Source organism: Manis javanica, chromosome X (assembly GCF_040802235.1).
Source record: "Manis javanica isolate MJ-LG chromosome X, MJ_LKY, whole genome shotgun sequence".
In the NCBI taxonomy this organism is placed as follows: Eukaryota; Metazoa; Chordata; class Mammalia; order Pholidota; family Manidae; genus Manis; species Manis javanica.
In genome coordinates, this window is record NC_133174.1 from 45,114,370 (window position 1) to 45,141,927 (window position 27,558).

Sequence of the window (27,558 nt, forward strand, 5' to 3'; positions counted from 1 at the left end):
GAGTATAGATGACAAAAGACTTACAAATGACAATGGTTAAAGATCTGATGAGAGCTTACTGTAACACAGTTGACATAAGGAAATTCGGATATTTCTGTAACACAAAACATGCAGTAACAAAGTTTAGCATCATTCCCTTTGACAGTGCTTTCCTGGTAATTAAGCAGGTAATTATATATCAGATAAATAAGCCAAATTAGCCAAATAACTTTTCCTCAATGAGAAAAAATTCTTCCGACATGTTCCAGGGGCTCTCTGGAAAATATCCGTTAACTAGAGGTAAAAGCACCCTTTTGCACTTTTTTTTTTGGCACCTGCTTAAATAGGATTATAGGTTGCCATGAAGCAATACTTATCCATTTAACCAGAATGACAACAAAGTACCTCAAAGGCAAATAAAGAAGGTTACACAGTTGTTAACAAAGATTAGCTTTTAGTCCTTTTAATATTAAGATCTCATTTTCTTAAATACTCCGACAACTCACTGAGACTTTAAGCATGAGAAACTGCTTTGATAAAACAGAGAACTCTTTGCAATCTTTCAATATTAAGAGCAGACTAACAGTTAAGAAAACTTTGTCTTTTTAACTGAAAACAAAATTCTAATTTTGCTGTGTACTTGATACCGAGACTCATTTGCTTTAATTTTATATAGCATGACCATATTAAATTCTCCCACAAACTTTCTACAACCTTCTTTTTACATTTAGAGTTCTCCCTCTAAAAAACAGCTCTACTTTAGAACAAAGTTACTTTCTTTTATCAAAAGACACATTCTTTAGCATGCAGAAATGTTTTCCTTATTACTTTAAGTAGTTTTAACTAAAACTTAAAACCATTAGGTACCTTCATTTTTAGTGAACACTGAGAAGCAGGCTATTGTAAACTGTTACACTAGCATTCTTTAGATTGACAAATTTATGACCATTTGTTTTTGAGAGGGCATCTGTCATATTTATTGATCAAATGGTTGTTAACAACAATAAAATTCTGTTTAGGGGACTCAATGCACAATCATTAATCAACCCCAAGCCTAATTCTAAACAGTCTCCAATCTTCTGAAGCATAACGAACAAGTTCTTACATGGTGAACAAGTTCTTACATAGTGAATAAGTTCTTACATGGTGAACACTGCAAGGGCAGTCATATATCACAGAAACTTTTGGTTTTGATCACACATCATGAACTATAAACAAGTCAGATATTATTATTTGTTTGATTTTTATACTTGATTTATATGTGAATCCCACATTTCTCCCTTATTTATTTATTTTTTTAAATAAAATGCTGAAGTGGTAGGTAGATGCAAGATAAAGGTAGAAAACATAATTTAGTGCTGTAAGAGGGCAAATGTAGATGATCAGGTCTGTACCTATAGACTAAGTATTAATCCAAGCTAGACAAGGGCAACAAAACATACACAGATGCAGAAGATTTCTCTCAAAATGGGGGGTTAGGTTCTAAGCCTCACCTCTGTTGATCTCCAATTTCTCACCTGATGTCCCCCCTGCGACTGTGCCTGGCTTTGGTTGTTCCTCCCTTGAGGAATCTTACCCGTCTCTGGCTAACCAGCCGTCTTCCGGGGCCATACAGGGAAATGTAAAGTTGGTAAGTGAGAGAGAAGCAATATTCTTTGAAAAGGTCAGCTTTTTACTTCTTTGCAGATTTATGCCCTGTGGCTTCTATGCCCAGCATTTGTCATGAGGTATCTTTACCATTTGGAAGTATTATGATACTCGGTAATTTTTGGTAAGAGGCACGAATTCTACTAAAGGGTTGTAATAAATTTGTGAACATTTTATAATTTCTGTAACCATGAGCTTTAAGCACAATCTCTCACTAAGCACAAAGTATATCTTCTTAACTTAGCAAAACTTTAAGGTTTCAGGTTACCACAAAGATTCGCAGGCTGTAGGTAGGTATACACACTGTAACACACAATTATTAAGGTGTTCACTTGCCACACTTATTTAGTTCACTCATTCCTAACAACTATGCCAGATTACTTACAAAACCTTTACTGAATATTTGACAAAGTCAAGCCTCTAAGCATTTTATGCTTGAAAGACTTAGCAGATAACATCAACTTAAATGACTTTAGGTAAACTTAGGCAGCTGATAACCATAAGGACATGTCCGTTTCAGTTCAACTTAAATTAGCATTAATGCTTAATATTTTCTATTAGAATTATCTGGAAATTTTAGAATGCCCAATTTTCACAAGCGCTTGTCTTTAAATCAATTTTATTAATACCATCCGGAGGTAGAAAAATCTTTCATTTACACACAAACATACAGATTGAGACATAATGACTATAGTTAGCAACACTTTTCATGAAAGAACATATACACAGACAGATAAACTGATACAGAGATTTGAATTACTGATATCCAATTGCCTTTCCTTTTAGCTTATTTGACTAAAAGTATCTCAGTTTTCAAGATACACTCTACAGGCGAGCAGTTTAGTTTATATAACTGGGTTAAGGATTAGATGGCCCCAGACTGACAGGGCTGATGAAGGCTCTGAACTGATAGGGACTGTGTGTCTCCGGTGGCTGGAAATGAAATGCAAGTACAATTCTAACTCCAGTCATTTAAAGCCAGGCTGTATTGCAGAAGATAAATTTCTTCTGTTTCAGGGAGTTTAGTTTAAAAACCTCCCAGTTTTTTAAGACAATGAACCCAATAAGTAGAATAGACTTCCACCAAAATAATATAGAAAACTAGTTCCATATTGTAGTAGTTCATGGGACTTTTGACTATTTTCCTTCCTTGCATTAAAACAAATTTAGCTGCATAACTTTATATTGTATACTTCTCTCAGGGGCCAACCCTCTCCATTAGAGAGCTTGTATTGAGGATAGGATTGTGTGCAGAAGACAAAGCACTTTTTCAGGGTCTGGGGATCAAATTTGCTCCCAGTTCTTTAGAATGCAAGCTAGAGCTATGTCTGGCTTTCAAGTTGAAGAGGAAGCTCCCACCTGGAAGAGAGAAAGACAGGTGTGCGACACCTGGTTGGCCTTTCTCTGTGAGGGCGTCCCCTCGCCTTGGAGCCTGGGTGACAGTGGTCAATCACCTCCTCTGCCAGGCCTACTGGATTTAACCACTCCTTACCACTGAGGCCTGTACCTTGCCTTGATTCCCCTCTTGCCTTCCCACTAAGCAAGAGTTGCTTCAGAGCCCTGGATCTAGTGGGAACCTCACCAGTATGTTCTTACTTTATGCCTTCCAGGAGTCCTGAACCAGACCCTAGTTTCTCTGCACAGGCTTTAGCATAGTCCACTCGGGCTGCGGATAAGGAAATGCCTAGCCCCAGGAAGACTGCCTCCAAGGAAGAGAGATCAATAAAATAGAGCCATGGCTAGAATTTAAATGGGGCCATTTACATGTACAGTTATGGAGGGGGGTGTCTGTACTCAAACACCAGTTTATGCCACTGCCTGGGATTTAGCCAGTCACCCACTATAACAAATCTGATCTGTGAAACAAGAGGTCGGGGGTCATCTGCGACTCCCATAGGCAGCAGCCTAGCTGGAGGTTCACTCAGCATCATCGGATCAATCGGCTGGAACCGAGATCCCAGGACCACTGCCTACTAGTCCGGTCAACCCTTGGAGTCCACAGATTAGCATAGGAAAGTAGGAAATTGGCTCAGCCACTCCCTGACATTCCCGTCTGTCCAGAGGCGGGGGATCAAGGAGCGGCAGACACCGGGAAACCTTGCACCCGAGACTTAAGACTGGTAGCTGGCGCTGATCATCTTTTAAGTGGCTAACGGGTGCCCAGACACATTTTTATGAGATAAAAAGTACAGCATTTAGTCAGGAATAAGAGCGAAGCATAGGTCTCCTACCTTGCGGTGGTGAGCATTGGGTTCCGTGAAATTGATGAAGTTAGGAGAGAGTTAGGGATGCCCCCTGCCTCACTGAGACCAGGGCGGCCTGAAGAAGCAGGCTGGAAGTCAGAGACAGAAAGAGAGACAGTCCTCATGGATACCCAGTTGGGCTGTCGGGGTCTGATTCCAGACACGCAGACCTTTGAGAAGTTGCTGAAGTGTAGCCTCAGCCTAGACTCTCGCAGTTGCGCACAGCCTTCCTCAGTCCCTCACATCTGAGGAGATGCCTCTGAAAGGGAATCCTGGCCTCCACTCAGCTGACATTCCCGGCTCCCAAGGGAGATGGATCCACTGAGGGAGATGCAGGGGATCCTGTCGCTTGAGAATTTGAGATCGGCAGCCAGGCTAGTCCCATTTAAGTGGCTGTCAAGCGCCCAATTTTGTGTGCCATAGATGGCATCCTTCTATAAGGACAGTGAAAGAAAAGGCAGGCTTGGATGCCGATACTCACCTCCGAAGTTATCCCGGACGAGTCCCTGAAGATGATGCCAGGGTTCTTGTTCACGAAGCCGAAGAACGAGCTTCACAAACACCCAAGGTAGGAGAGCAATGTACAGGCTTTTATTTAGAAATAAAGTGAGAGACTAGAGCCCCTGGCTCATGCCAGGAGGGGACAAGAGAGCCCGTGGTGGTGTGTTGTCTAGGGGGTTTTATAGGCAGTTGAGGAGTTTTCGAGAACATGAAGAAAACTTAGGGGTGTGGACTTGCATCACCTGCCCTGTCCTCAAGGTGGGCTGGGTCAAAGTCTGATTGTTAGGGCTGACAGTGGAGTCACGGGTTATGTTGATACCCGTGCAGAACACTCAAACATTCTAGGCCAAGTTGCTTCTGGCCTTTTGACCTTTAGCTGATCTCACTGAAGATGTCTATATTCTTAGGTATCTTTCCTGAGAGAATTAGTGTGACTTTGACTTTACATAATGCTTAACAGAGTTTCACTGGGGACTTCTTTGCCCATTGTTACATTGCTCTGACTGTCAATATTCTACCGTGCTTTTCCTGGAGGCCCTCACCATTCTCTGACTACACCCACCATCCCTGTCTCACAATCAGTTAATGTCCAGGGAGAGCCTTGGAGCGTGCTTGTGTCTCTGCCGAGGAAATACTGTATCCGGCAGTTTGGGGATGCCTGTCGCTGGATATGACATCACACACGCTGTTTGGGTACATTTCCTCTCTGAGCCTTTGGGGGATTGTGAGTGAATGGGGTATTTTATCTGAGTGGATTTTGTACACCATGGTATATGTTCTCTTGGGCTTTGTGTGCCTATGTATCAAGGTGTGCATTTTCTGCGCTTGTAAGCTTTTGTGTGTCTCCCGGTGTGAGATCTCTGGGTAGGCGTCTGCACCCTAGGGGGTGAAGTCTGTGAGCTGTTCGTCATTCTGGGTCCCAAACTGATGTCTGTGCGTTGTGTGGTGGTTGTGGTGGTAGTGGTGGTGGTGGGGTTAATAGTCTGAAAGTGTGAAGTGTCTGAGCTGTTTGAGGGTTTGTGCCCAGGGTGTAGGTCCTCTGATTTGTCTGAAGACTTTATCTGAAGGTTATGTGATGCTTCTGAATTATCTGAACTTTTGTCTTTCTGTTTTGGGGTTCTTTGTATTAAGTTAGGAGGTGACAGCGTGGTTTGGGAGTCTGTGACTCAAGGTCTGAGCTCTTTGTGCAGAGAATTCCAGAACCTGTTTTAGGTCGTGTGTTCAGTGATATGTTCTAGGTGTCTCTGAGTATCTGGGCTCTTTGGGATCTGTATCTCAGGAGTAAAATCTCTGCGCTTTTTGCTTGTGAGGTCTCTGTCCCAGAACCGAGGGCTATGGATCCTGGAAGATACGGTTCCAAAGCCTGGAACCCCATGTCCAGTTGTGTGTCATTGGGCAAGTTGCTTGTCTCCCGGAGGCTCAATATGTATCATCACTAATAAAATGGGGCTGGTGCCCACCTTTGTGGGTCCCTGTGCATCTTAGCACTGTGTGTAAAGGGCCTGGCTCCCAGCCAGTCCCACAAGAGTTATCTGAGAACCTGCTGTGCACCTGAGTGCTGTTCTTGGATACAGAACAGAGACTACAACAGAGAACAAATTGACAAAAGTCCCTGATCTTGAGATGGAGCCAACATGGCGGCATGAGTAGGATAGTGGCAATCTCTTCCCAAAAACATACATATTTTTGAAAATACAACAAATACAACTACTCCTAAAAGAGAGACCAGAAGACACAGGACAACAGCCAGACTACATCCACACGAGCGAGAGTCCAGCACCTGGTGAAAGGGGTAAGATACAACCCCCGGCCCGGCGGGACCCGAGCACGCCTCCCTCCAGCTCCCGGCAGGAGGAGAGGTGTCAGAGTGGGGAGGGAAAGGGAGCCCAGGACTGCTAAACACCCAGCCCCAGCCACCTGCACCAGAACGCAGACACAGTGCATGCGTGGAGGGCTGGAAACTAGGGAAACAGGGCAGCAAGACCTCTGAGCGGGTTCCGAAGCTGATGCCCCTGTGACAAAGAAAAGCAAGTGCTTTTTGAAAGTCTTAAAGGGACAGGGACGTAACAGCTGGACGGAAACAACACAGGTCACAGCCCAGTGGCTGGAAATTACATGGAAAACCGGGCACACTAACACCCTGGGCAAGAGCTCTGAGACCCCTCACGGAGGTAAACAGCCAAACAGCCCCCCCCCCCATCCATTACCCCTCTGGGCGCTGCAAAAGCAGAGAAGGAGCCTAAGGAAGGCCAGGCACTCAGAAAGAGAGAATCCTCTATACCCGCCCGGCAAGACACAGACCCAGTCTACACGCAATTACCCAACACAAGCCACTAGGGGTCGCACTTGTCCCAGTAAAGAAAGGCCAGTAGCAGGTGAAAAGTTTGGCCCTCCCAGCTGACACTCAATAGCACCTATCAACATGAAAAGGCAAACAAATAAGATCCACACAAGACTAACCCAGACAGCTTCAGCATCTGCTACATCTTCCCCTGAGAAGGAACCTGGGGAGATAGATTTAACCAGTCTTCCTGAGAAAGAATTCAAAACAAAAGTCATAACCATGCTGATGAACTTGCAGAGAAATACGCAAGAACTGAGGAAGGAGAATACAGAAATAAAACAACCTCTGGAAGGACTTCAAAACAGAATGGACGAAATGCAAGAGACCATTAATGGTCTAGAAAACAGAGAACAGGAACACAGAGAAGCTGATGCAGAGAGAGATAAAAGGATCTCCAGGAATGAAAGAATCCTAAGAGAGCTGAGTGACCAATCAAAAGGGAACAATATCTGCATTGTAGGGGTACCAGAAGAAGAAGAGAGAGAAAAAGGGATAGAAAGTGTCTTTGAAGAAATAATTGCTGAAAACTTCCCAAAACAAGGGGAAGAAATGGCCTCTAAGAACACAGAGGTGCACAGAACTCCCATGACAAGGGATCCAAGGAGGGCAACACCAAGACACATAATAATTAAAATGGCAAAGATCAAAGACAAGGACAAAGTATTAAAGGCAGCCAGAGAGAAAAAAAAGGTTACCTACAAAGGAAAACCCATCAGGCTATCATCAGACTTCTCAACAGAAACCCTACAGGCCAGAAGAGAATGGCATGATATACTTAATGCAATGAAACAGAAGGGCCTCGAACCAAGACTACAGTATCCAGCACGAATATCATTTAAATATGAAGGAGGGATTAAACAATTCCCAGACAAGCAAAAGTTAAGGGAATTTGCCTCCCACAAACCACCTCTACAGGGCATCCTACAGGGACTGCTCTAGATGGGAGCACTCCTAAAAAGAGCACAGAACAAAACACCCAACATAGGGAGGAGGGAGGAGGAGTAATAAGAAGGGAGAGAAATAATGAATCATCAGACCATGTTTATAATAGCTCAACAAGCGAGGTAAGTTACGCAGTAAGATAGTAAAGAAGCTAACCCTGAACCTTTGGTAACCACAAACTTAAAGCCTGCAAAGGCACTAAGTACATACCTTTCAATAATCACCCTAAATGTAAATGGACTGAATGCACCAATCAAAAGACACAGAGTAATAGAATGGATAAAAAAGCAAGATCCATCCATATGCTGCTTACAAGAGACTCACCTCAAACCCAAAGACATGCACAGACTTGAAGTCAAGGGATGGAAAAAGATATTTCATGCAAACAACAGAGAGAAGAAAGCAGGTGTTGCAATTCTAGTATCAGACAAAACAGACTTCAAAATAAAGAAAGTAACAAAGATAAAGAAGGACATTACATAATGATAAAGGCCTCAGTCCAACAAGAGGATATAACCATTATAAATATATATGCACCCAATACAGGAGCACCAACATATCTGAAACAAATACTGACAGAACTAAAGGAGGAAATAGAATGCAATGCATTCATTCTAGGAGAGTTCAACACACCACTCACTCCAAAGGACAGATCCACCAGACAGAAAATAAGTAAGGACACAGAGGCACTGAACAACACACTAGAACCAATGGACCTAAATAGACATCTACACAACTCTACATCCAAAAGCAACAGAATACACATTCTTATCAAGTGCACATGGAACATTCTCCAGAATAGATCACATACTAGGCCACAAAAAGAGCCTCAGTAAATTCCAAAAGATTGAAATCCCACCAACCAACCTTTCAGACCACAAAGGCATAAAACTAGAAATAAACTGTACAAAGAAAGAAAAAAGGCTCACAAACACTTGGAGGCTTAACAACACGCTCCTAAATAATCAATGCATCAATGACCATATCAAAATGGAGATCCAGCAATATATGGAAACAAATGACAACAACAACACAAAGCCCCAGCTACTGAGGGACACAGCAAAAGCAGTCTTAAGAGGAAAGTATATAGCAATCTAGTCATATTTAAAAAAGGAAGAAGAATGCCAAATGAATGGTCTAATGTCACAATTATCGAAATTGGAAAAAGAATAACAAATGTGGCCTAAGGTCAGCAGAAGGAGTGACATAATAAAGATCAGAGAATAAATAAATAAAATTGAGAAGAATAAAACAATAGCAAAAATCAATGAAACCAAGAGGTGCTTCTTTGAGAAAATTAATAAAATAGATAAGCCTCTAGCCAGACTTATTAAGAGGAAAATAGAGTCAACACAAATCAACAGAATCAGAAACGAGAAAGGAAAAATTACAACGGACCCCACAGAAATACAAGGAATTATTAAAGAGTACTGTGAAAACCTACATGCTAACCAGCTGGGAAACCAAGAAGAAATGGACAACTTCCTAGAAAAATACAACCTTCCAAGACTGACCTAGAAAGAAACAGAAAATCTAAACAGACCAATTACCAGCAACGAAATTGAAGCGGTAATCAAAAAACTACCTAAGAACAAAACCCCCGGGCCAGATGGATTCACCTCGGAATTTTATCAGACAGGGAAGACATAATACCCATTCTCCTTAAAGTTTTCCATAAAAAAGAAGAGGAGGGGATACTCCCAAACTCATTCTATGAAGCTAACATCACCCTAATACCAAAACCAGGCAAAGACCCCACCAAAAAAGAAAACTACACACCAATATCCCTGATGAAAATAGATGCAAAAACACTCAACAAAATATGAGCAAACCGAATTCAAATATACATCCAAAGGATCATACACCATGACCAAGTGGGATTCATCCCAGGAATGCAAGGATGGTACAACATGCAAAAGTCCATCAACATCATCTACCACATCAACAAAAAGAAAGACAAAAACCACATGATCATCTCCATAGATGTTGAAAAAGCATTTGACAAAGTACAACATCCATTCATAATAAAAACTCAACAAAATGGGAATAGAGGGCAAGTACCTCAACATAATAAAGGCCATTTATGATAAACCCACAGCCAACATGATATTGAACAGCGAGAAGCTGAAAGCTTTTCCTCTGAGATCGGGAACTAGACAGGTATGCCCACTCTCCCCACTGTTATTTAACATAGTACTGGAGGTCCTAGCCACGGCAATCAGACAAAACAAAGAAATTCAAGGAATCCAGATTGGTAAAGAAGAAGTTAAACTGTCACTATTTGCAGATGACATGATACTGTACATAAAAAACCCTAAAGACTCCATCCCAAAACTAATAGAACTGATATCGGAATACAGCAAAGTTGCAGGATACAAAATTAACACAAAGAAATCTGTGGCTTTCCTATACACTAACAATGAATCAACAGAAAGAGAAATCAGGAAAACAACTCCATTCACAATTGCATCAAAAAAAAAATACCTAGGAATAAACCTAACCAAAGAAATGAAAGACTTATACTCTGACAACTACAAGTCACTCTTAAGATTAATTAAAGGGGACACTAACAAATGGAAACTCATCCCATGCTCATGGCTAGGAAGAATTAATATCATCAAAATGGCCATCCTGCCCAAAGCAATATACAGATTTGATGCAATCCTATCAAATTACCACCAGCATTCTTCAACGAACTTGAACAAATAGTTCAAAAATTCATATGGAAACACCAAAGAGCCCGAATAGCCAAAGCAATCCTGAGAAAGAAGAAGAAAGTGGAGGGGGACCTCGCTTCCCAACTTCAAGCTCTACTACAAAGCCATACTAATCAAGACAGTTTGGTACTGGCACAAGAACAGAGCCACAGACCAGTATAACAGATTAGAGACTCCAGACATTAACCCAAACATATATGGTCAATTAATATTTGATAAAGGAGCCATGTACATACAATGGGGAAATGACAGTCTCTTCAACAGATGGTGCTGGCAAAACTGGACAGCTACATGTAGGAGAATGAAAATGGACCATTGTCTAACCCCATATACAAAAGTAAACTCAAAATGGATCAAAGACCTGAATGTAAGTCATGAAACCATTAAACTCTTGGAAAAAAACATAGGCAAAAATCTCTTAGACATAAACATGAGTGACCTCTTCTTGAACATATCTCTCCGGGCAAGGAAAACAACAGCAGAAATGAACAAGTGGGACTATATTAAGCTGATAAGCTTCTGTACAGCAAAAGACACCATCAATAGAACAAAAAGGAACCCTACAGTATGGGAGAATATATTTGAAAATGACAGATCCGATAAAGGCTTGACGTCCAGAATATATAAAGAGCTCACACGCCTCAACAAACATAAAACAAGTATCCCAATTAAAAAATGGACAGAGGAACTGAACAGACAGTTCTCCAAAAAGGAAATACAGATGGCCAACAGACACATGAAAAGATGCTCCACTTTCCTTATTATCAGAGAAATGCAAATTAAAACTACAATGAGGTATTACGTCACACCAGTAAGGATGGCTGCCATCCAAAAGACAAACAACAACAAATGTTGGCGAGGCTGTGGAGAAAGGGGAACCCTCCTACACGCTGGTGGGAATGTAAATTAGTTCAACCATTGTGGAAAGCAGTATGGAGGTTCATCAAAATGCTCAAAACAGACCTACCATTTGACCCAGGAATTCCACTCCTAGGAATTTACCCTAAGAACACAGCAATCATGTTTGAGAAAGACAGATGCACCCCTATGTTTATCGCAGCACTATTTACAATAGCCTAGAATTGGAAGCAATCTAAATGTCCACCGGTAGATGAATGGATAAAGAAGATGTGGTACTTATACACAATGGAATACTACTCAGCCATAAGAAGAGGGAAAATCCTACCATTTGCAGCAACATGGATGGAGATGGAGTGTATTATGCTCAGTGAAATAAGCCAAGCGGAGAAAGAGAAATACCAAATGATTTCACTCATCTGTGGAGTATAAGAACAAAGGAAAAACTGAAGGAACAAAACAGCAGCAGAATTACAGAACTCAAAAATGAACTAACAGGTACCAAAGGGAAAGGGACTGGGAAGATGGGTGGTTAGGGAGGTCTAAGGGTGGGGGAGAGGAAAAGGGGGTATTAAGATTAGCATGCATGGGGGGGTGGGAGAAAGGGGAGGGCCGTACAACACAGAGAAGACTAGGAGTGATTCTACTACATTTTGCTATGCTGATGGATAGTGACTGTAAAGTGGTTTATAAGGGGTACCTGGTATAGGGGAGAGCTAGTAAACATAATATTCTTCATGTAAGTGTAGATTAAAGAGTACAAAACAGAAAGAAAGAAAAGGGGGATTACTCCTTGATAGGATAAAACTAATGGTAAATAAAAGATTAACGCATGCTTTAAATATCCTTAATTTTGACCACTTCAAGGGTGTCAGATGATCGGCTATGGAGGTACATTTTTCTGATAATATTCCTTTCTCTTAAAAAAAAAAAAAGCAATTCCTGTGTGGTGACCTCCAATGAGTTCTACAGAATTGTATAAAGGTCATATAAAAGTGTAGGCAAAGGGTCTGTTTGTGTTTATACAGAGGATCAAAGCCTAATTTGGCTACCGAGACAATGAACTAAGATACGATATGAAGAAGAAATTCCAACATTAGCACTCTCTGGAAAACTCATACCAGAAGATGATCATCAAAAAACCTCAACAAAGATCCAGGCGCTGCTACAGGTGTAGATGCACTCATCCCACCGGTTCCTGGACTTGCCATGGGTATGAAGAAGGAGATATCTAAGCTGGCCTGTGCATACAGTAAAACAACAAATTTGACTGGATCTATACTGTTGGAACTCAACCAAGAATTAGGAGAGGTGCAAATTGTAGCACTCCAAAATCTTACAACTACAGACTATCTACTCTTAAAAGAACATATGGGATGTGAACAGTCCCCAGGAATGGGTTGTTTTAATTTGTCTGATTTCTCTCAGACTGTTCAAGTTCAGTTGGACAATATCCATCATATCACTGATAAGTTTTCACAAATGCCTAGGGTGCCTAACTGGTTTTCTTGGTTTCACTGGATATGGCTGGTAATTGTAGGTCTGCTTTGGTTATGTAGCTGTATTCCTATTATGTTAACGTGGGCACACAATTTAATTAGTAATTTAAAACCTATACATGCTTATGTTACACTACTAGAAGATATGTCAAAGAAATAATCAATCTTCCCATGTTTTCTTCGGTCTGCTATTTCTATAGCTTCTCTTCTTCCTTCATAATTATAACCCCTAAGTAGAATTCATGCCTCATATCGAAATTACCAAGTATCATAATTCTTCCAAGTGGTAAAGATAACCTCAAGACAAATGTTGGGCATAGAAGCCACAGGGCATAAATCTGCAAGGAAGTAAAAAGCTAACCTTTTCGAACAATAAGGCCTCTCTCTCACTTACCAACTTTACATTTCCCTGTATGGCCCCGGAAGATGACTGGTTAGCCAGAGACGGGTAAGATTCCTCAAGGGAGGAACAACCTAAGACAGGCACAGTCACATGGGGGCCATCAGGTGAGAAATCGGGGAACAACAGTGGTGAAGCTTAGACCCTCACCCCCCCTGTTTTGAGAGAAAGCATCTGCATCCGCGGATGTTTTATTGCCCTTGTCTTGCTCGGATTAGCACATAGTCTACAGGCACACATATGATCATCTACAGTTGCTCTCTTACAACACTAAACTATGTTTTCTACCTTTATCTTGCATCTACCTACCACTTCAGCATTTTATTAAAAATAAAAATAATAATAATAATAAAGGGAGAAATGTGGGATCCACATATAAATCAAGTATTAAAATCAAACAAATACTCATATTTGACCTGATTGTTTATAGTTCATAATGCGTGATCAAAACCGAAAGTTTCTGTGATGAATGCCCTTGTACTGTTCACCATGTAAGAACTTATTCACTATGTAAGAATTCGTTCACCATGTAAGATCTTGTTCGTTATGCTTCAGAAGATTGGAGACTGACGAGAATTAGGCTTGAGATGGATTAATGACTGTGCATTGAGCATTGACCCCCCTATACAGAATTTTATTGTTGTTAACAACCATTTAATCAATAAATATGAGATGCCCTCTCAAAAAAAAAAAGTAATAATAATAATAATAATAATAAAGAGAGAAATGTAGTATCCACATGTAAATCAAGTATAAAAATCAAACGAATATTCATATTTGAACTGATTGTTTATAGTTCATAATGCATGATCAAAACCGAAAGTTTATGTGATGACTGCCCTTGTACTGTTCACCATGTAACTTATTCACTATGTAAGAATTTGTTCTCCATGTTAAGAACTTGTTCATTATGTTTCAGAAGATTGGAGACTGACGAAAATTAGGCGTGGGGTGGATTAATGATTGTGCATTGAGCATTGACTCCCCTATACAGAATTTTATTGTTGTTAACAACCATTTGATCAATAAATATGAGAGATGCCCTCAAAAAAAAAAAAGTATAGCCTTCCAATTGTAAAATAAATAAGTAACCGGGATGTAATGTATAGCATAAGGAATATAGTCAAAATATTGTAAAAACTTTGTATGGTGATAGCTGGTAGCTAGAATTATCATGTATATAAATGTTGAATCACTGTGTTGTACACCTGAAACTAGTGTAATACTGTGTGTCAACTACCCTTCAATAAAAAATAATTATCTACAAAAAAAAAAATATCCCTGATCTCATAGAGTGGCCAAGAAATATGTAACCCCTCCGAGGGTGGCAAATGCTCCGTGGAAAGATATGAAGGAGGATGTTATTTCATTCAGGGTGATCAGAGCAAGTCTCCCCAAGAAGGCGATGATTGAGCAGAGACCTGGAGGAAGTGCAGGAGCAACGGAGGGATTACCTGAGGGAAGAGCACTGCAGGCAGAAGGAAAAGCAAAAGCAACAGGGCTGAGGGAAAATCCACCTGGTGTGTTCCTGGATATCAGGGAGTCCTGTGAGGCCAGTAAAGCCCTCATCACCAGGCTTGGCACACAGTGCCCATTGAAAGGTGTCCGGTGTTGCTGTCTGTGTTTCTCCCACAGCCTGTGAGGGAGGTGGTGTCATGGCCATTTCACAGATAAAGGACCTGAGGCTGCAAGAAGCGGCCTGGGTCTGCTCTCCTGCTCACATGTGAAATTGCTAAAAGAGGGGTGAAACCTCCTCCATCATGAGAGACAGAGGGCTTAGGTGTCAGAGCTGCAGAAGTACACTGTCCACACTGAATGTCAGCCAGCCCATCCGTGTAAGTTACAATAGGGGAGTCATGCCCCTCATAACATTTCCACTCTTGATGGAGGGCAGGACCTTAGGAATGAGAAAGAATAGGCAGAGCAGAGAGGCAGGAAGGGGAGGCTGGGGGATGGTGAGAAAAAAACACTCTGTCTTCATAATACTGCCTGGAGTTGGCCCAGTTCGCCTTAATTGACTGATGGTGTAAAGATGTATTCACCTTTCCCCCCTCCCGTCCTTCCTTTCCCTTCCCTTCTCTTTTATGCCTGAGCAGTCGGGTCCTGAGGCCTTTAGGTACAGCAGAGCAAGGCCAGCGTGTGTGTGTAGCAGCGTCCCAGCCTGGGGAGTCAGAGCCCAGGCAGAGTAAGGAGAGCATCCATATGTAGGAACAGGCTGCAGTGGGTGACAGAGCTCAAGGTGGTAAGAAGGATGTCCCTGGGGGTTGGGAGGGGAGAGGACTAAGTGGCTCGAGCCTGAGTTGGGTGTGGAAGTCAAGGTTGGGGATGATTCGGCAGAGCATGTGAGGAGGGCCTCTGTGGGGAAGGGATGGCTTGTATACATTGGAATTCATCAACTCAGTAGATGTGTAAGGGTAATGGGAACCACGTCTGTCACTTTTGGAGAGGAGAGTTTCAAATATGGAAAGGAAGAAAACTAGAACAAATTCTGAGCTGTTCTACTGGAATTGGAGGTCTCCATGTGATCTCACGGTTTGCAATATGTGTGTGTGCATATATGGTTAGATTGATAGGTACAGAATCCAAAGTTTCTGAAAACAGTAATGTCCCAGTAGTAGTAAGTACACTTAGCGCCCAGATCTGAGCTTCTGAATACTATTCTCCACTCAATGATGGGTTCCCAGGCTAGCGGAGGGAAAGGATAAATGAGCCTGGCTCAACTTGTCATTGTTAGTGGTAACAATGAGTTCAAGGAATGATGGGGGGGTGTCAAAAGGACGTACAAAATAGCTTAATGGGTCTCCCACTGGACATACTCGGGATGATTTTATTTTTCTAGCTTTATTGAGATATTATTGATATACAACCTAAGTAAGCTTAGGGTGTACAACATGATGATGATTCGATACACATACATATATTGTGAAATGATTACCACAATAAAGTTACCTAACGCTCTATCCCCCATGTGCTTACCATTTTTTTATTTTGTGGTGGTAACATTTAAGATCCCCTCTCTTAACACCTTCCAGTATATAATACAGTATTGTTAATTATGCTCATCACTCTGTACATTGGATCCCCATAATGTATTCATGGTATAGCTGGAAGTTTGTGACCTTTGACCAACATTTCCCCCAGCCTCTAGCAACCACCATTCTAATCTCGAATTTCTATGAGATTGGCTTTTTTAGTTGCCACATATGTGAGAACATACAGGATTTGTCTCTCTCTGACTTACTTTACGTAGCATGAAGCCTTCAGGGTCCATCTGTGTAGTTGCAAAAGGCAGGTTTTCTGTGTTCATGGCTGAATAATGTTCTGTTGTGTATGCACACCACATTTTCTTTATCCATTTATTCCTCCGTGACGCCTTGGTGGTTTCCATATCTTGGCTGTAGCTGCATAGTAAATCTTAAAATTGGTGTTACTCCTCCAGTTTTGTTTTTCTTTTTCAAAATTCTTTGGTTATCCTAGTTTCTTTGCCTTTCCACATAAATTTTATAATCAGTTTGTATCTATAAAACTGTCCTGCTGGGATTTTTCATTGGAGTTGTATTAAATCAATGGATCCATTTGGGGCCTATTGTCATCTTAATTATATTGAATTTATCAAACCACGAACACTGTGTGTGTCTCCACTTATTTAAGTCTCCTTCTGTTTCCCTCCTCAGCCATTTTGTAGTTTTGAGCATACAGATCCTGTATATGTTTCACTAGGGTTTCGGGGGAAGCTGTTGTAAGTGGCATGTGCAAATGTTTCTTGTTTTGCTTTGCTTTGTAATTGTTCATTGTTAGCATATGGTAATTTGCTTGATGTTCTGTGTTAAGCTTGTATCCTGCAATATTGCTGGATTCGTGTATTAGTTCTAGGAGTTTTTCAAAATGGATTTGGTGGGCTTTTCTATGAAGATAATCCCGTCATCTGAGAATCAGAAAAGTTTCATTTCCTCCTTCCCAATCTGTAAGCCATTTCTTTCTTTTTCTTTCCTTACTGGAGTGGCTGGGACCTCCAGTACAATGTTGAACATCAGGGGTGAGAGGGCATATCCTCCTGGCTTCGTCGCTGGTCTTAGGGAGAAAGCATTTAGTCTTTCTCCTTTAAGCGAGGATGGACGGTGTAGGTATTTTTGCAGATGGCCTTTATCAGGTTTGAGAAACCATTCGCCTGCTTCTGGTTTGCTCAAGGTTCTTATCATGAACGGCTTGGCTGTGGGGAAAAGGATCCAAATGTTCCCCAAGGCGACCCTTGAGTTGGCCAAAAATGTTAAAAGTTTGACTTGCTCTCTCCAAGTGGGAGGAAAAAACTGGGCTGGAGAAAGTTTAGCCGAACTATAGGCGGAGGAGAGGGGAAAGCGCTCCAGCCTTTTCTTCAGCTTGGCTGCTGTTACTACAGCACCTCCTGACATTGCAGCCAGCATCTCCCCTGGCCTCTGTGTGGTAACCTGGTAAGTGTCAGTTTACTGCTGGGGGTGTGGATCAACTTCAGTGATGGGTGGGAATTTTTTAAATGGCTTCGTACGTTGTGGCTGTGGCATCCGAATGCATGAGAAAATTGAAGTGAGGTGTTATTAGGCAGTGTGACCCTTCAGTGCAGGTGCCCCCAGCCACGAATCAGTCTTTTCCAGCCTACCCAGTGGTAAGCAAGAGAGACCTCGGGGCAGGATGTAATGTAAACCCATTTAAAAAAATTTCTTAAAATTCAGGATTTTGTCCTGACCAGTTCCTAAACATGATGAATGTTTTGTAGTGAAGTTACAGAACATGTGTTCTATAAAAATAATTTCGTCCCTCTTGCATACAAGCCTTCCACACAAAAGGTTTGGAAGAAAGTAGGGAGGAATTAATGAAATGTGAAGTTTTGATTTCAGGATTGAATATGCTGATTTTGTAACAGTGGAGAAAACACAAACCTGGCCTTGGGGAGAGTCGGAGGGCAAGAGTGAGGACGTTAATGACCTCTGTGTGTCCAGATTGTTCTTGAAAACTTTGTATTTTTCCTAAAGAAATACTCCCACGCAGCCTTTCCAAGCTGCTGTGAGCACTTTGAATTCAACTGACAGCTGAGCCGACAGTCACACCTGCCAGAGCTCTGGCTGTGGAACGGCAGGTGGGGCCACAGCTCCTAGACTTGGCAGGCAGAGCACCTCCACATGTCGCCCACCCTCGGAAAGAGGGTGAGCTGGTGTCGTGGGCAGATAAAACTGTTTGGAACTGACTGCCTCCAGGCAGTCCCTCCGAAACCATGGGCTCATATGGGTATTGGAACTGGACAGAGAGTGCTGGACCTGGACAGGAAGGTTCCATGGTGGGAGGCCAGCCTGGGCCCTGGTAAGCTATACTGCCTGCCTGGTGCATGTCCTGCTCCAGGCACCCTAACGTGTATAAACTCTGTTTCAGCAGTACCACGTGTGCCCCCTGGGAGTGCACTTCCTGGGTTTGTGCTCAGACTATGCAGACACCACCTCACCAGGAAGGCTTTCGAGTCAGCTTCTGCTTCCCAACCCGAGTATGCCGTGCCTGAATCTGTACCTCAGGGCAACCAAAAAGGGCTCATACAAAAAATTAAGCAGTAAGGTACCTGGCTTTCTAAGGTAGACCTGCATGGTTAATGAGTAGCTTATGGTATAATGTTAAAGAAACAAAAGAACAAATACAATATTATAAAGACATTGCCTCCCCCTCCTCCAATCTCGTAACCTAAAACAACACATAGGAAAAAAGCCTGGAAGGGAATATATCATGTATTAAGTTGCTTTTCATAAGTGTGAAGGTCTAGATAATTTTCAAATGATATTTTATTTACAGCTTTATTTGCTGTGTCTTATTAGACCACCAGATATCCATTATAATTTTTTTAATAGTTTTGTTGAAGACTCAGTCTCTATCCTGACAATTCAGGATAGAAAATTTTGACATTTGTGCCAGGTGCAAAACCAAGCAGTGCATTTGAAGCAGAAGGAAGATGTGCGGTGCAGTAGACAGGAGCAGTGGGAGAGCAGAGAGGTCCAGATGGGGAGGGTTGGCGGTATCTGCAAGCACTGTGAAAAATGCCACAGGCGATGCAGCCAAAGCAAAAGCCAGTAACACTCGCATGTCCCTAAGGAGTGACTCATGCTATTGAGGTGCGCAGCTGCGTGAAGACCCTTAGACCTTTGCTCCCTTTGGTCCCCTCGCACAGCGGGGCAACGTGTGGTTCAGAGAGCACAGCACTGCTCTGCTCTGCGTGCCGCGCCGCCTGTGAGAGTCGTGGCCTCCCCTGCGGCACCACTCCTTTTGCTGGCCACCTAGAGCACTTTTCTTGAAGACTGAAAGCCTACAGACCCGGAAGGGAAAAGAAAGGAAACACATGGTACAGTTGTTAGATTCAATCCTCCCCCAGTAAATGCACACGTGGAAAGTGAGATGCATGTTCAGGAGTCGTAGGGGCAAGCACGGGCCTCATCGGGAATTAGCAGGGTAGGATTGGGTGGCTCAGAAGAAACGCAGAATGCAATGGTGAGAAAACATTATCAGCTGCAAGTCTGTTTCCTGGCCTTGCTTTTGTAAGAGAATACAGTGGGGGGAGGGCCCTTTGACCGCTACCTCCCCATTCCCCCTCTTCCCAGTCCCTGGCAACCAACAGCCCACACTCTGCTTCTGTAAGTTTGACTAGTTTTGAGTCGGCTTGTAAGGGTTATACCCACTCCATTATTGTGGGGGGAGGGCCTGAGATCTGGGAGGGAATCACTGCACTTGGTTATGAGCCTTATGAGAACCTGACATCAGTAGTAACCAGGGTGCGCCGTGCACCAAGGTGCACCAAGTTCTGAGCCCTGCTCAGAGTAGCGCTGTGGCACCTTAGATCTGGGTATGTGTGGTGGGAACTGTGTGTGTGTGTGTGTGTGTGTGTAACCAATGCAGGGAGAGAGAGAAACAGTATTAACAGTGACTCACCGAAGTCCAGCTGTGGTCTAGGCTCTGTGCTAGGTGCCGGGGGTACAGTAAGAAAGACACACCCCTCCCTGCCCTCATGGAGCTTCTGTCAAGTTATGCCACAGTAGTGAATCTAACGTCCATACAAAAAAATGTAAAAATTCCTGCTGTGATTGGTGGTACCAAAGAGGTACACTCCAGTGCTTCGGAGAAAATGACCTTAGCTGGCTCTTCAAGGAATCTTCCCTGAAGAGACATTGCGTGAGCCGAAATGTGCAGGATGAACAGAAGTTAACTAATCAGGAGCCTTCAGGAAAGGGGGACAATATAAGCAAGAAGCGCAGGCAGTTGGAGCCAAAGGAAGCCAATAAGAGACACTGGAAGAGGAAGCTCTGCTTTTCATATTGCTAGAGGTAGGCAGGGGCTCGAGCAGGCTCTGAAGTCCTTGTGGGGAAATGTGGTCCTTATCTAGAAAGTACCGGACAGCCTTGCAACTGTAAGAGAGACGGAGACAGACACCCTGAGTGGATGTGATGGACCAGTTACAAGGCAGCCTTCACAATCAAAAGGAGAGAGGCATTGGCCTAGAGCAGATGTAGTGGACACAGAAAGATGTGGAAGCATAAACGGATATAAATTTTCCTTAAAAATTCCTTTTCCTTTTAAAAAAAGTCAGAGGTACTGAGATGTAATTTACATACAACAAAAGTCAACCTTTTAAAGTATGCAGTTTGTAGGCTCTTGACAGACGTATGCAGTTGTGTAACCATTTTCCAGAATGCCTTGTACATGAAACCCAAAACATGTAGCCTTTTGTGGCTGGCTTCTTTACTTTGACATACTGAGATGCACACATGCTGTTTCATGAATCAACAGTTTGTTTTTATTACTGTGCAGTGCTCCTTTGTATGGGTGTACCTGTTTGTTTTTCTTCCATCCATACACCAGTTGTTGAGTATTTGGGTGGTCTCTAGATTTGGCTACTATGAATTAAAGTGCTATGAATGTTTGAGTACAGACAGGTCTTTGTGTGGACACGTTTTCATTTCTCTTGGTTAGAATTTCCTAGGAGTAGAATTGGTGGGTTATATGGTAAACGTATGTTTAACATCAAAAGTAAGTGCCTGAGATTAGGATACCCACTCCAGCTTTCTTGTGGTTTCTGGTCTTATATCTTCTCCCCTACTTTTACTCTCAGTTTATTTGTGTTTTTGAGTCTGAACTGTGTCTCATGTAAACAACATATAGTTGGATCCTGTTTTTGTTTTTTTTTCATCCAGTCAGTGTCTGCCCTTTGATTGGACTGTTTATTCACATTTAACATTGTTATTGATATAGTTGGACTTACATGTGCAATTATACATTTTTTTCCCTATGTGTCTTATTTCTTGGTCTTTGGTACCTACTGCCTTTACTGCTTTCTTTTGCAGAAAGTGGGTATTTCCTGAAGTGGCATTTTAATTTCTTTAGTGCTTTTTCTCAATATATTTTTTGAGTTATTTCATCAGTAGCTGCTCTGGGGTTTACCATACACATCTTAATTTATCATGGTCAGCTTCAGATTTGTACTAATTCCAGTGAGATATAGAAACATTGCTCCTATGTAGCTCTATTCACACTTCTCTCTTTGTGCGGTATTGTTATATTACATCTATAAAGGGTACATCCCATTCATACAGTCTTATCATCATCAAAAAGTATATGTAATTCTGTGACTTTTAAGAAAAGCTAACGTTAGACAGGAGGATCTCAAGTATCTACTTACAACTTCTGTTATATTAACCTTCTGTGTCACAATTTCTGATTCTTTTCATTTGTTCTGGTGGAAATGCTTTACCATCCAGACTCATCTCCTTACCTATTATATATAGCTTTGTGCCCAACCACCACCTCTGTATTGTGATGGGCAAATATATTACATTGTATGTGTGTCTTGCCAGTGGGTTTCAGCCCCTGGCAAGTTCACTATGGATTCAGTGTGACCAAAGAAATGACAGTAGAACGTTCTTGGAGTGAAAGGGTTATACCCAACTTTATTTCCACGGTGGCAGGTCAATCACTAAAATTTCGTTCACTCAGAGCGAGTCTGCATGCAGCAAGCTGGTCTCTGCCTCTGGGCCTCTCTGTCTGCACCTCTGGGCCTCTGTCCTCGGCACTGCCACCACTGCAGCCTCTGTTCTGCTCTCCTGCAGCCTTGCTGCCGTGCTACCGTGTCACGCAGAGCAATGGGTGGAGCTCTTTATATAGAGTTAATAGCAGTGTACTGCCCACACGGTGTGTAGTGAGCTAGCCAACCAGGGCCAGGTGAAAATCCTGGCCACAGGAACTTAAATTTTATCCACAATATGTTACTGGTCAAATAAAAATTTACACAATATTGTTTTACACAGTTGCTTTTTAAATTAGTTATGAGAAGAAAGGAGTAAAGAATGTGTATTTATAAAGTCTTTTATACTCACATAATTACCTTTACCTGTGCTCTTTGTTGTTTCACGTGGATTTGAATTAACCATCTGGGGTAACTTGCAGCCTGAAGAACTTGCTTTAGTTTTCTTGTAAGCCAGTTGTGCTAGAAACAAATTCTCTTAGTTTGTGTTTGTCTGGGAATGTCTTTATTTTGCTTTTATTTATTTATATGTTCTTAAATCACTTTATTGAGATATGCTTGATATGTAAAAAGCTGTACACAGTTAATGTATACAACTCAACGAATTTGGGAATCAGTACACCCATCCTTGAAACCATCACCACCATCTAGGACACAGGCGTATCCATCACCTCCCGAACTTTCCCCCAACTCCCTTTTTATTGTTGTTGTTGTTGTTCTTCTTCTTCTTATTATTATTATTTTTAGCAGTAAAAACCTTGACATAAGATTTAGCTTTGTAGCAAATTTTAAGTACACAGTATTGTTAGCTATGGGCACTATATCCTGTACAGCAAGCTCCAGAACTTGTTGTGTAACTATGACTCTGTGCCCTTTGACCGTTACCTCCCCATTCCCCCTCTTCCCAGTCCCGGCAACCAACATCCCACACTCTGCTTCTATAAGTTTGACTAGTTTTGAGTCAGCTTGTAAGTGAAATCATGCAGTATTTGGCTTTCTGTGTCCGGCTTTTTTCACTTAACATAATGTTCTCTAGGTACAGAGGGCATGCTCTTACACATAGAAGGCCCTAAAGACTCCACCAAAAAACTGAGAGCGCTAAGAAACAAATTCAGTAACATTGCTTTCATTTTTTTACAGATAGTTTGCTGGATGTAGGATTCTTGGTTGCCAGTGTTTTCCTTTGAGCACCTTGAATATATTATCCCTATGCCTTCTGCCTCCACTGTTTCTGCTGAGAAGTCTGCTGCTGATCTGACTGGGTTTTTCTGTCATAAAATAGGAGGGTTTTTTTTCTTGTTGCTTTCAAGATTGTCTCCTTGCCTTTGCTTTTCAGCATTTTTACTCTGATGTGTCTGTCAGTCGGTCTCTTTTTGTTTATCGTACTTGTACTTCGTTGAGCTTCCATCGGGCAATATTTCTTGGCACATTATTCTCTGCTCCTTTCTCCCTTTCTGGTATTCTCAATCCATCTATGTTGGTAGCCTAAGCATGTCCTGTATTTCTCTGAGGCTCTGTTTATTTTCCTTAGCATTTTCCTCTCTGACTTCAGATCGCACAGTCATTATGAGTCTGTCTTCAAGATTGCTCAGTCTTTTTCTGGTAGTTCTTATCTACGTTGAGCCCTTCTAAGTGAATTTTTCACTTCAACTATTGTACTTTTCAACTCTAGAATTTCCATTCTGTTCTTTTGTATAGTTTCTACCTCTTTATTGTCATTCTCTATTTCATGTAATATTTTCAGTTCAGTAACTTCCTTTACCTCTTTGATGGCAGTTTCCTTTAGTTCTTTAAAGTTCTTTGTGTGGCAGTTTTGAGGTCTTTTTCTTGCAAATCTGACATCTGGTAGCAATCACAGGCAGTTTCTGCTGCCTGCTTTTTCCCCAGTGTACTCTAGGTAGATCATACGCTCCTGTTTCTTTCCATGTGTCATAACTTTTGTTGTTGCTGGAAACTAGACTATCTAAAATAGACCATGTGGCAACTCTGGATGCTGGTCCACCCCTACCTTCCTGATTTGTTACTGTTTTTTGCCTGTTTATTTGTTTAGTGTCTGGCCGGTTTATTTTAGTGAGCGTAGCCTCTCTCCCTACTCCCCCCTCCCCTGCTGTGTTAAGCTTTGGGTTTTCCCCCTCAGGGAGAGCTGTCTTGAGTATGCCTGTGGTCACCCTGGGATGACTGTGGTTTGGGCAGGGCTCTCTTTGACTTTCTCCTTCCCTGACCACACTCAGCTGTTCAGCTCCACTGACTGTGGGCTGATTACTCCCTAGTTTTCAGCAATGTCCTGGATAAATTGCTCCATAATTTAAACCAGTGAAATCCGTGCTCCTTTGAAGGGATAGCTGTTCAGGCCAGTGTTTGAGATTTGATCTGACCCTGGTGGGCTCCTTCCAGTAATCTCCCTCCCTGGCATCCCAGGTAATCCAGCCAGCCCACAGTTGAACTCCTGTTGATCCCGCGGTTCTTGTTCATGAAGCTGAAGAATGAGCTTCATAAACACCCAAGGTAGGAGAGCAAAGTACAGGCTTTCTTTTGAAATAAAGTGAGAGAATAGAGCTCCTGGCTCACGCCAGGAGGGCACAAGGGAGCCCGTTGTGGTGCGTTGTCTAGAGGGTTTTATAGGCAGTTGAGGAGTTTTTGAGAACATGAAGAAAACTTAGGGGTGTGGACTTGCATCACCTGCCCTGTCCTCAAGGTGGGCTGGGTCAAAGTCTGATTGTTAGGGCTGACAGTGGAGTCACGGGTTATGCTGATACCCTTGCAGAACACTCAAACATTCCAGGCCAAGTTGCTTCTGGCCTTTTGACCTTTAGTTGATCTCACTGAAGATGTCTATATTCTTAGGTATCTTTCCCGAGAGAAATAGTGTGACTTTGACTTTGCATAATGCTTAACAGAGTTTCAGTGGGGACTTCTTTGCCCATTGTTATATTGCTCTCACTGTAAATATTCCACCCTGCTTTTCCCGGAGGCCCTCACCCTACTCTGACTACACCCATGGTCCCTGTCTCATTCCCCCCTCTCCAGATGGAGACCGTAGCTGCTGCTAGGGAAAGGGGGCGATGACCGCTCTGGCTGCTTCATGCTGAGAAGGGGCGCATAAAGGGTGCAGTTAGGTCTCCATCAGTGGTCAGTTGAGAGGGCCTTGGAAGATTGGCGCCTCTATTCCAGGTTCCATTTCTATTACTTTTATTTGCAGTTTTATGGCTTCTAGGCAAGATAGAACAAATTGTGTTATTAGGTTAAGTAGCAATATCTGGAGTTGGATTTTCCATTCTGGAAGGACAAACTTGATGAGATTAAGAATGCATGGTTGAATATGAGAACTAGAAATAGTAAAACTTTAATTGAAATGATAGGAGAAAACTAAAACATCTGGAAAATCAGCCAGATATTTTGAAGAAACTAGAATTCTGGATCTAGTTTATGTCCCAATGACTAGTATTAGGATTTAGTATGGATAAGGCTGCATTATTGAAACAATACTTTTCTCTAAAATCACCCTCATTTTTATTAGAAGTAATCAGGTTAAGAAAATAATTAACACTTGGCTTTATTATTTGCATAAGTGCAGGAAGAAGAGCAATTGATTACATAGGCTCTTTTCAATATGCTTTGCTGGAACGTTTTGTAAGGAATTTCAGATTGAACTTTTAAAGGCCTCTTGAGGCCAGACAGCTAAGCCAGACTTGCCTTCAGGTTTTGCCTGCAGTACTTGTAGATTTGGGTGAATTCCTCCTCTCTTCTCCAGGTCCTCAAGACATCCTGAGGTTTCCGCACCTGCCAGGAAGTGACCTTCCTTACTCACCTGGTAAGGCTGCTGGGAACCCTGTAAGCAAGGTAACAGGTCAGTTCTTCCAGTCGGCTTTGTTGGCTTTATAAAGTCAATCTTAGTTCTTTAAAGCTGTCTGTTTATATCTGAGTTCATGCACATGTCTCTCAGGTGTGACATTTCAGTCAAAGCCTTGGTAGTATAACCTGTGGTATTTTTTTTTTATTGTTCGTTTGATTTTTATACTTGATTTATATGTGAGTCCCACATTTCTCCCTTATTATTATTATTTTTTTTAATAAAATGCTGAGGTGGTAGGTAGATGCAAGATAAAGGTAGAAAACATAATTTAGTGCTGTAAGAGGGCAAATGTAGATGATCAGGTCTGTGCCTATAGACTAAGTATTAATCCAAGCTAGATAAGGGCAACAAAACATCCACGGATGCAGAAGATTTCTCTCAAAACGGGGGGGGGGGGGGGGGGTGAGGTTCTAAGCCTCACCTCTGTTGATCCCCAATTTCTCACCTGATGGCCCCCCTGCGACTGTACCTGTCTTAGGCATAACCTGTGGTTTTAATTGGTCCTCTTACAAGGAAAGCAGGTTCTTATTGAACTTATGCAAATAAACATGCTGCCATGAAATACAAAAATAGTCACTGAGAGTTTTTAAATTCTGGAGGGTTCAGGTAGAGAGAAAGATAAAGTATCAATTCTGCTTATAAAGATAGTCATTTAATAAACTGTTGTCAGCTTAAAAGAAAAAGCTTAAAGCACTTTATCAGCAACATTTGAAACAAAAAGCCACAAAATCGTCTTCCTTAGTTTACTTAATCTTGTGTAAACAACACCTGTTCTGCTAAAATCTAGTTCTTTACTAGTTTAGGAGTAATAAAACAGTGATTATAAATGACAAAAGACTTATAAATGACAATGGTTAAAGATCTGATGAGAGCTTACTGTAAGACAGTTGACATAAGGAAATTTGTATATTTCTGTAACACAAAACATGCAGTAACAAAGTTTAGCACCATTCCTTTTGACAGTGCTTTCTAGGTAATTAAGCAGGTAATTATATATCAGATAAATAAGCCAAATTAGCCAAATAACTTTTCCTCAATGAGAAAAAATTCTTCTGACATGTTCCAGGGGCCCTCTGGAAAATATCAGTTAACTAGAGGTAAAAGCACCTTTTTGCATTTTTTTTTTTTGGCACCTGCTTAAATAGGATTATAGGTTGCCATGAAGCAATACTTACCCATTTAACCAGAATGACAACAAAGTACCTCAAAGGCAAATAAAGAAGGTTACACAGTTGTTAGCAAAGTTTAGCTTTTAGTCCTTTTAATATTAAGATCTCATTTTCTTAAATACTCAGACAACTTATTGAGACTTTAAGCATGAGAAATTGCTTTGATAAAACAATTAGAGAACCCTTTGCAATCTTTCAACATTAAGAGCAGACTAACAGTTAAGAAAACTTTGTCTTTTTAACTGAAAACAAAATTCTAATTTTGCTGTGTACTTGATATCGAGACTTTTGCTTTAATTTTATATAGCATGACCATTTCTTCCACAAACTTTCTACAACTTCCTTTTTACATTTAGATTTGTCTCTCTAAATAAACAGCTGTAC

The 27,558-nt window shown here is 41.7% G+C and overlaps 1 protein-coding gene across 18 annotated transcripts in view; it reads left to right on the top strand.

Moving 5' to 3' along the window:
- Nucleotides 1–27,558, top strand: part of LOC108408904 (protein FAM156A/FAM156B-like) — a 54,168-nt gene that overhangs the window by 2,209 nt on the left and 24,401 nt on the right. For 2 of the 18 annotated variants that reach the window (XM_073228120.1, XM_073228131.1), the window contains exon 1: nucleotides 4,293–4,437. The exons of 12 other annotated variants lie outside the window; for them this stretch is intronic. The gene's annotated coding sequence lies outside the window, so the exon portion shown is untranslated. Of the gene's footprint in view, nucleotides 1–4,292; nucleotides 4,438–22,015; nucleotides 26,000–27,558 lie in introns of those variants that run through there. 4 more of the 18 variants (XM_073228130.1, XM_073228119.1, XM_073228134.1 and 1 more) reach the window with 3 other exon arrangements.